This window comes from Rhinoderma darwinii, chromosome 2, assembly GCF_050947455.1.
Source record: "Rhinoderma darwinii isolate aRhiDar2 chromosome 2, aRhiDar2.hap1, whole genome shotgun sequence".
Taxonomy (NCBI): Eukaryota; Metazoa; Chordata; class Amphibia; order Anura; family Rhinodermatidae; genus Rhinoderma; species Rhinoderma darwinii.
In genome coordinates, this window is record NC_134688.1 from 459264605 (window position 1) to 459273652 (window position 9048).

Genomic DNA, 9048 nt, shown 5'->3' on the forward strand with positions numbered 1-9048 from the left:
AAACAACTCAGAAAAAAAATAAATCTTATACTTACCCAGAAGTCTGTGTTTCTTCCTCCAGGCTGTCCTCCTGGGATGACGTTTCATCCCATGTGACCACTGCAGCCAATCACAGAATATCCGCTGTGGAAATCTTGCAATTGAAAAAAATTATGGCTATACTACTTACCATGAAGACGCGTACCTTCGACGTCCTGACGTCCTGCAGCACTGGGATGACGTTTCATCCCATGTGATCGCTACAGCCTGTGATTGGCTGCAGCGGTCACATTGGATGAAACGTCATCCAAGAAGGCCGGCCTGGATGAAGAAGCACAGAATTCTGGGTAAGTACAAGATTTTTATTTTTCCTGAGTTACGATTTTTTCGGTGGAATCCCAGCTTTTCCGCCACAGAAAAAGCAACATCTGCGATATATCTGCGGTCTTTCCACTTATTATTTACGCAGCATGTGGATGAGGTTTGTTCAAATCTTATCTACTCTGCTGCTACTTTATCATGCTGTGGATTATTGCGGAAAATCTGCAGTATTTTCGCTATGTGTGAACCTGGCCGTAAAGCACAGTGTGGGTAATTTATCAACCTTTCTATGCCAGTTTTCTGCCACAGAAAAGTCTCAAAAGGGCCCAAAAAGTGGCCTTTAACACTGCCCTCGCCACTATTGCAGAAAGGGGGGCGGTTAAAATAAAAATTATTCTCATCTCAGCGTTCCTCTTCTGCCTCTGGCTCCCTCAGCATGACGCAGCTCATACAATATACTAACACCAGCCAGGGTCAGGACGTTGTTTGCAACGCAGTACTGAAGACTTTGAAGTGCTGCGTCTCATATAATGCCCTGATGCTACTTGGCGCCACGACCTTATATTTGCTGTGCGGGAATGCTGAGGGAACAGAAAGGGGGAGAAGAGGAGCTGTGAGTATAGGTAAATATGTGTTTTTACATTTTTTTTAAAAAATTGTGGGGGAAATGGATGGCGCACGGCCTGGGTGAACGATGCAGGGCATTTATTAAGATGCTTTCCCCTGTTCATAAATGTGTAGCATTTTACTCCAAGTTTTCTTTCTATTTAGACTGCTGTATGAAACGGCAGTTTTAATAAATTGCCCCAGTATATCTGGTTTAACCCCTTCCCGACATTTGACGTATGGCTACGTCAAAACCCGGTAGTAATGCAGTATATGGTGCAGTATATGGTGCAAGCGATCCAACGATCGCTGGTTCAAGTGCCCTAGGGGGACTAATGAAAAAACTGTACAAAAAAAATATTGAAAATTCAAAAAAACACTTTTTCCAATTCTCCACCTAAAGCATTGAAAAAAAGTAAATAATTAAACATAATTGGTATCGCCGCATCCGTAAAAGTCTGAACTATTACAATATATCATTATTTAACCCACACGGTGTACGCCGTAAAAATAAACTTAAAACTGCCACAATCGCTATTTTTTGGTCCCCTCATCTCCCACCAAAAATTGAATAAAAAGTGATCAATAACTCGTATGTTCTTAACAAACGACAGCTTATCCCGCAAAAAATAAGCCCTCATATCGCTTAATCAACAGAAAAATTAAAAAGTTATGGCTCTAAATTTGGCGACACAAAATACTTTTTATTTTTTAGTTAGTTTTTTCCTTGTAAAAGTAATAAAATATAGGAAAAACTATAATTATTTGGTATCGCCATCATCTTATTCACCCGCAGAATAAAGTTAATTAGTTGTTTTAATTGCACGGTGAATTCGGTAAAAACAAAGAGCAAAAAATCATAGCGGAATCAGGTTTTTTTTCATTTTCTATGCCACGAATAATTGTTTTCCCCGTTTCCTAGTACATTATATGGTACAATAAATGGCGCTACGAAAAACTACAACTTGTCGCGCAAAAATAAAGCCCTCATAGGACTATATCGACGGAAATATGAAAAAGTTATGGCTTTTGGAAAGTGGCGAGGAAAAAACGAAAATGAAAATCTGAAAAATGGCTGCGGCAGGAAGGGGTTAAAAAGCTCAAGATTCTTAACAACATGGTGTAAAGGGAGTTTTTAAAAATCCCTATCTGTACTATGTAAAAATTTCAGTTACCTGCATGTCTGGACATAACCTAATACCTAGACTTGGCTGCCGTTCATACTGTTATATTATGAAATAATCCTATCAAAACTATGAGGAATGCATTGTAATCTGTGTAAATAAGTTATTTGTTGGCCTGGAAACACGTATATTAACCCCTTAATGACCGGGCCATTTTGCGCGTTAATGACCAAGGATTATTTTTTGTTTTCTCACAGTCGCATTCCATGAGTCGTAACTTTTTTTTTTTATTCCGTCGACATAGCCGTATAAGGGCTTGTTTTTTGCGGGACTAGTTGTATTTTGTAATTGTACCATTTTTCGATGCTTATAATATATCGATTAACTTTTATTAACTTTATTTTAGGAGAGTATTGAAAATAAGCAGCTATTCCAGCATTGATTTTCACGTTATAAATTTACGCCGTTTACTGTGCAGCGTAAATAACATGTTAACTTTATTCTATGGGTCGGCACGACTACGGGGATACCAAATATGTAAAGGTTTTATATGTTTTCCTATGTTTGCACAATAAAAAGCCTTTAAGAAAAAAATTACTTGTTTTTGCGTCGCCGCATTCCAAGAGACTTAATTTTTCCGTCAATGTGGCCGTATGTGGGCATGATTTTTGAGGGTCAAGGTGTAGTTTTCATTAGTACTATTTTGGGGTACATAGGATTTATATATTAACTTTTATTTAATTTTTTATGTGGGGGAATGGGAGAAAAGAGAGAATTTTGCCGTTGTTTATTGCGGTTTTTTTGGACGCCGTTCATCCGGCGGTTTAATTAATGTGTTCATTTTATTCTTCAAGTCGTTACGATCGCTGGGATACCATATATGTGTATGTGTTATTTGTTTTGACACTTTTACTAAATAAAACCACTTTTTGGTTTTATTTTATTTTGACTGTAACATTTTTTTTTTTCTTCACAAACTTTATTTAACTGCTTTACATTTTTTTTTTTTCTTCACAAACTTTATTTAACTGCTTTACATTTTTTTTTTTAGTCCCACCAGGGGACTTCACCATCTGATCTGCTGATTGCTTATATAATGCTTTGGTATACTTAGGCAATAATGCTTTGATATACTGTCAGTGTAAAACTGACAGGCAAGACTACTTCCGGTTCCGGCGCTGGGGATGCAGGACTCGAGTGACTGAGCTCCCGCTCCTGTCCAGCCTATTTGCCTGCAATAGTCGCTTCGGCGGCGACAATCAGCGGTGAAGTCACCAGCCCTGCACACGGAATCATCACAGGTGGTGCCTGTATGGACAGGTACCTCCTCAGAAGCGCGCAGAAGCCAGCCATGGAAGACTCAGCCGCAGCCGTGGTAAAGGGAGGTAAGATGGCGGCGCTTCCCGCCACTGCGACCCTGCTATACACACAGGAAGATGAGCTGCAGCACCATCAGTCCCAGCTTTCAAGCCCGACAGAGCACATAATGTCCGCTCTTCCTGCAGCCATTGATTATGTAGCCCTGGCCCGTGAAGTAGCCAAACAGATAGCGCCAGACCTGCAAAAGGCGCTGGAAAAAACGGTGCAAGATTCCCTAAACCGCGTGCAAGCAGAGCTGGCACAAGTAACTATCAGAGCTGATGAGTTAGAGCAGCGTATGACGCTGCTGGAGGATGAAAATGAGCGTCTGCAATCCAAACTCAGAGGGGTGCTGTCTGTTACTACGCAGTTGGGGGACAAGGTGGAGGATCTGGAAAACCGCTCCAGGAGGAGCAACCTGCGACTGGTGGGGTTGAAAGAAGCGGTGATATCTTCTGATTTGCAACGAGTGTGTGAGAGGACATTGCCGGAAGCTTTAGGTCTTCCCCGTCCCTGCCGGGTGGAGAGGGCGCACAGAGTGAGGCCGGACCCCAGAAACCTCCCAGCAACAGACGACCACAGTTCGCTTCGTCCCAGACAAGTAATCTTTAAGCTGTTGGATTACAATGATAAGGTGGCACTTATGAAAGCTTTCCGCAGCAGATCGCGTCCCTTGGAAATACTGGGCATGAAAGTGCTACTTTTTGAGGATTTCTCGGCGGAGGTTGCAAAACGAAGGCGGGCTTTCAGCAAGATCTGCACCACGCTGTTCCAAGCAAAAATACGTTTTAACCTGCAGTACCCAGCCATCTTGCGGGTGTTTCAAGAGAACGGGCGGAACAAGGTTTTCACCACGCCACAGGAAGCGGAGGACGCACTTACGGAGCTTTGTAGGCGCAGACCACAGCAAGAGGAGAGTCACAGTCCAGTACACAGTCCGAATCGCAAGTCGAGAGAAGCCAAACGGAACCGACTAAATATGGAGCGAACCTGGGCAGAAGCTTTAGGGTATGTTCACACGTAGTCAACCAAAACGTCTGAAAATCCAGAGCTGTTTTCAGGGGAAAACAGACCCTGCTTTTCAGACGTTTTTTACCAACTCGCATTTTTACCAACTCATTTTTTTACCAACTCGTTTTTGGAGCTGTTTTCATTGGAGTCTATGAGAAAACAGCTCCAAAAACGTCTGAAAGAAGTGCCCTGCACTTCTTTGCCGAGGCAGTGAATTTACGGGTCGTCGTTTGACAGCTGTCAAACGACGACTCGTAAATAACAGGTCGTCTGCACAGTACGTCGGCAAACCCATTCAAATGAATGGGCAGATGTTTGCCGACGTATTGCAGCCCTATTTTCAGACGTAAAACGAGGCATAATACGCCTCGTATACGTCTGAAATTTGGCCGTGTGAACATACCCTTAATGCCCACACCTGGAAGATCCCGGGGGGTCGAGCCGGAAATGGAGGGGACTCTCCGAAACCGCAGAGGCGTACGCGTGACCGCACCCAATCCACGTCTCCTGATTGACGGACGAAGATCTTTTCAGCACATTTTATTTAAAGGAACAGTGTCATGGCAAATAATTTTTTTATATGTTAAAGATGTTAGTGCTGTAATAAAAACGTTTATATTCATTTGTGTGTTTGTGTTTTACTGTTTCTTATTTTTACACTTTTTCTTCCCTATGGGGGCTGCCATTTTTTGTTCCATTTCTGTGTGTGTCGATTAACGACACACACATACATGGAGTACGGCAGCCACAGTCCCATAGGGACTGTGAACGGCTCCCGTCCCATTCACGTCCGTGTACGGCGTCTGTGTGGGAACTGCGCATGCGCCGCTCCCACACAGTCCTATTCGAAATTGGCGCCGTCCGGCGCCATTTTCCTGTGGACCGGAAGTCGCGGCCGGACTGTAATATTACTACTTCCGGTCGCGGCTTCCGGACTTGTGCACATGGAACAGCGGCAGCAAAGGGAGCGGACGGGCCGGAGGGAGCCGCGGCGGCAGGAGCAGGTAAGCGATTTCAATGTATGTTAGTGTTTGTGTGTGTTTACTACTGTATGTAAACCTACTACACTGTGGGTTACCTCAAAAAATGGCGACACACAGTGTAGGAGGTTAAACCTTTCAAACCCCTCGTTTATCCCGGCACTAGCCAGGATAAAGGAGGGGGGGATGCTGAGAGCTCACTAGAGCGAGAGCTTTTAACCCAATGTTGCAATGCTGCAATTTTGGGAACTAGCTCCATCTAGTGACCAAAAATGGGTAGTATTATAAATGTGAAAAAATTTATAATATTTCCTGACTCGCGAAAAAAATAAAAAAAATTTGAACAATGTTTAATCACCCACACACTAAATGTTTAAATTTTAAAAAAAAAACATGTTTTTCGGGCGACACCATGCCTTTAAGCTGATGTGATGATGATTTTGTGGACGCTGTAGACCAATTGCAGATTCCGACCAGATACAGATAAGTTTACAGATAATTTGAAAGTTTTGAGGGAGATATTTGGCGGTAGTATACGGCACTCTGTACCGGTCAACAGCTGGCCTATTGTTATAATGTTACAATGTTATAAGGTTGAAATGTATGCACTCTGGTACTTCCCTGCATTTTCACTACAGGAGATTAGTGAGGGAGTTAGATCAGGCTCTGAGATTTTTCCTTGTGGGTGGGACTGACCGGGAATGAGACAATGCCTCCCCCACGCAAGGGATTAGTTGTATCAGTCACAGATGGCAGACTGGGGAAATTGTGATAGAAGATATGGGAAAAGGAGGTAGGGAAACCTTGAGGCGAAGCAAGATTCATGTGGATACGTGATTTTAAGTCTGTTTGCATAAAAGTCATGAGGATATAATCCAAACGGACGCTAGGCTGTTAAAATTGATGATATGGGAATGTATAAGAGTGTGCACAGGCGACAAAGAGGTAATGAGGGGGCAAGGGCAGGTGTTACTTCCTCAGGGAAGGAGTCATATGTGCAGGCTGGGGGGGAGGGGGAGGGAGGGGCATGTTCTGACATAACAGAAAAAAGTGAAGTCACGTACACCAGTGGGTATGAAGGGGCTGCTAACCCTTGCCGCAGGTGATTTGAGGGTTTCGTTAGATAAGGGCCGGTTGGCCTTGTTGGTTCTGGCTTATAAGCCGGGTTTTGGTTATGTTGTTAATGTTTATACATGGCTCTTGGAAAAAGGCGGATCTGATTCCCCGAACTTAGCACGACTTTTAGGCACTTTAGCTCATCTTATACATGGCCCAATAACATGAAAATAGTCTCTTGGAACGTTAAAGGGCTGAGATCCCCATAGAAACGGACCAAGCTTTTACGACACATGAAACGATTGCACCCAGATGTGGCCCTATTGCAGGAAACTCACCTTACCGAGCCGGAGTTTAAGTATTTGCAAAAATTCTGGGTGGGTCAGGTTTTTGGCTCGTCGGCAAGGGAGGGTAAGGCGGGAGTCATAATTTTGGTACATAAAAATTTTGTGTTTACACTGGTGTCCCAGGAGCGGGATGACGAGGGCCGTTGGATCCATCTAGTGATGGAGCATGCAGGGGAAACCATCAGTATTCATAATGTGTATGGCCCAAATACAGTTAACACTGGTTTTTTTGGTCATTTGGAAACCCAACTCCAGCAGGATCGCAATAGGTTTTTGATTCTAGGGGGAGACCTTAACACTGTAAGATCTTCAAAGGAAGATAGGAGCGCAGGGACTAGTTCGCAGAGAAATAGAGATAGGATCTTGCCCGACTTTTTAAGACACATGGCCCTAATAGATGCGTGGAGGAGTCTACACCCAGATGCGCGGGAATATACACATTTCTCCCATGTTCATCAGTCATGGTCGCGTATTGATTACTTGCTAGTTAGTGACGCATTATCGCGGAGTTTACGTGAAGCGACAATTGAAGATCTAGTCATTTCGGACCATGCTCCGGTTACCATTACCTTGGCCGACACAGTAGCTAGAGGAACGGATTTTATCTGGAGGTTTCCCGCCTTTCTGGCAAAGGATGAGGGCTTTATACAGAAGCTTAAGGGGTGGTGGATGGAATTTGATGGGGATAATGTATCGCATCGCTCGGAACCGTCATTGTATTGGCGTACAGCCAAAGCGGTAATACGAGGGAAAATCATGCAGTATATGTCTAATCTTAAACGTAAGACGACCGAAGGATACAAGGCAGCGAGCGACAGATTACGGTGTGCATACACAGCATTTCTACACTCTCCATCACTGCCATTGGGGGAGGAATGGAGGGAAGCCAAGCGACAGTTTGATCAATGGTTAGACAAAAGAGAGAGTATTTACTGGTCCCAATTTGATGCCGATTTAATGCGTTTCGGCAATAAAGCGGGCAAATTATTAGCGCGATTAGCAAAAGGGAGGTATGCACCGTCGCACATATCAACACTTAACGAATCAAATGGAACTCCTACCTCAGACCCAAAAAAAATCAACACCATATTAAGTAAGTACTACCAAGCCCTTTACTCAGAAACACCCATAGATCTCCAAAAAGGGAGGGAATTTTTGGAGAAGGTGAAGCTGCCAGGGCTCACCCTGGAGCAAAATGGACACTTGAGCGCAGAGATTACATTAGAGGAAGTCTGGAGCGCCATTAAGACCTTATCTAACGGAAAGGCCCCGGGTCCGGATGGATTCACAGGGGAGTTTTTTAAATCTCTGAGAGAGGAAATCAGCCCTACCTTGGTGGCATACTATAATATTTTACTAGGCACGGGGGCTTTACCAGCAGAGGCCAAAGTAGCGCATATAAAGGTGCTACCCAAGAAGGGGAAGAATCCTCTTGACCCGGGGGCGTACCGTCCCATTTCGCTGATAGACCAAGATCAGAAATTGCTCACAAAAATTTTGGCCAATCGGCTGGCTATGTATCTACCCATACTGGTGGGAAAATCCCAAGTAGGCTTTGTAAAGGGCAGGGCAGCAGTGACAAATCTACGCAAGGTGTTGACGGTGCTAGAAACAGTCAGGCATGATCCCCAGCCAGGTACCAGGCCGGCACTTTTAGCGCTAGACGCAGAGAAAGCCTTTGATAACATACAATGGGAATGGCTGGGGATGGTGCTAGACAAAATGAACATTCAGGGAGACTTCCGGGTCTTCCTGAAGGGAGTCTACAATAGCCCGCAAGCACGTGTTCACTCCTCAGGGTTCCTATCAGATCCCTTCCAATTACATAAAGGAACACGACAGGGTTGCCCCCTATCACCCCTGTTATTCAATCTGGCATTGGAACCTATGGCTAGATACCTGGAGGAATCGGATATGTTCAGAGGCATTCAAGTAGGGTCTTGTGCAGTGAAATTAGCCCTGTTCGCTGATGATGTCATACTGTTTATGTCGAATCCTCAAGAGCATTTAGGGAAGGTTTTTCAATTTTTACAGGAATTTGGGCAATGCTCGGGATATAAAGTCAACATAGCTAAGAGCGAACTGCTGGAGTTGGGCAGGCCATTGCCTAAGACCTTTTGGCAATCCTTGGGTTGCGGGATATCACCGGTTGAGCATTGCATTACTTATCTGGGTATCAAAATAGGGAGGGTACCAGACACTCTGTATGGCCTAAATTATCCCCCGTTAATTAAAAAAATACAAGCGGAACTCACTAGATGGGGC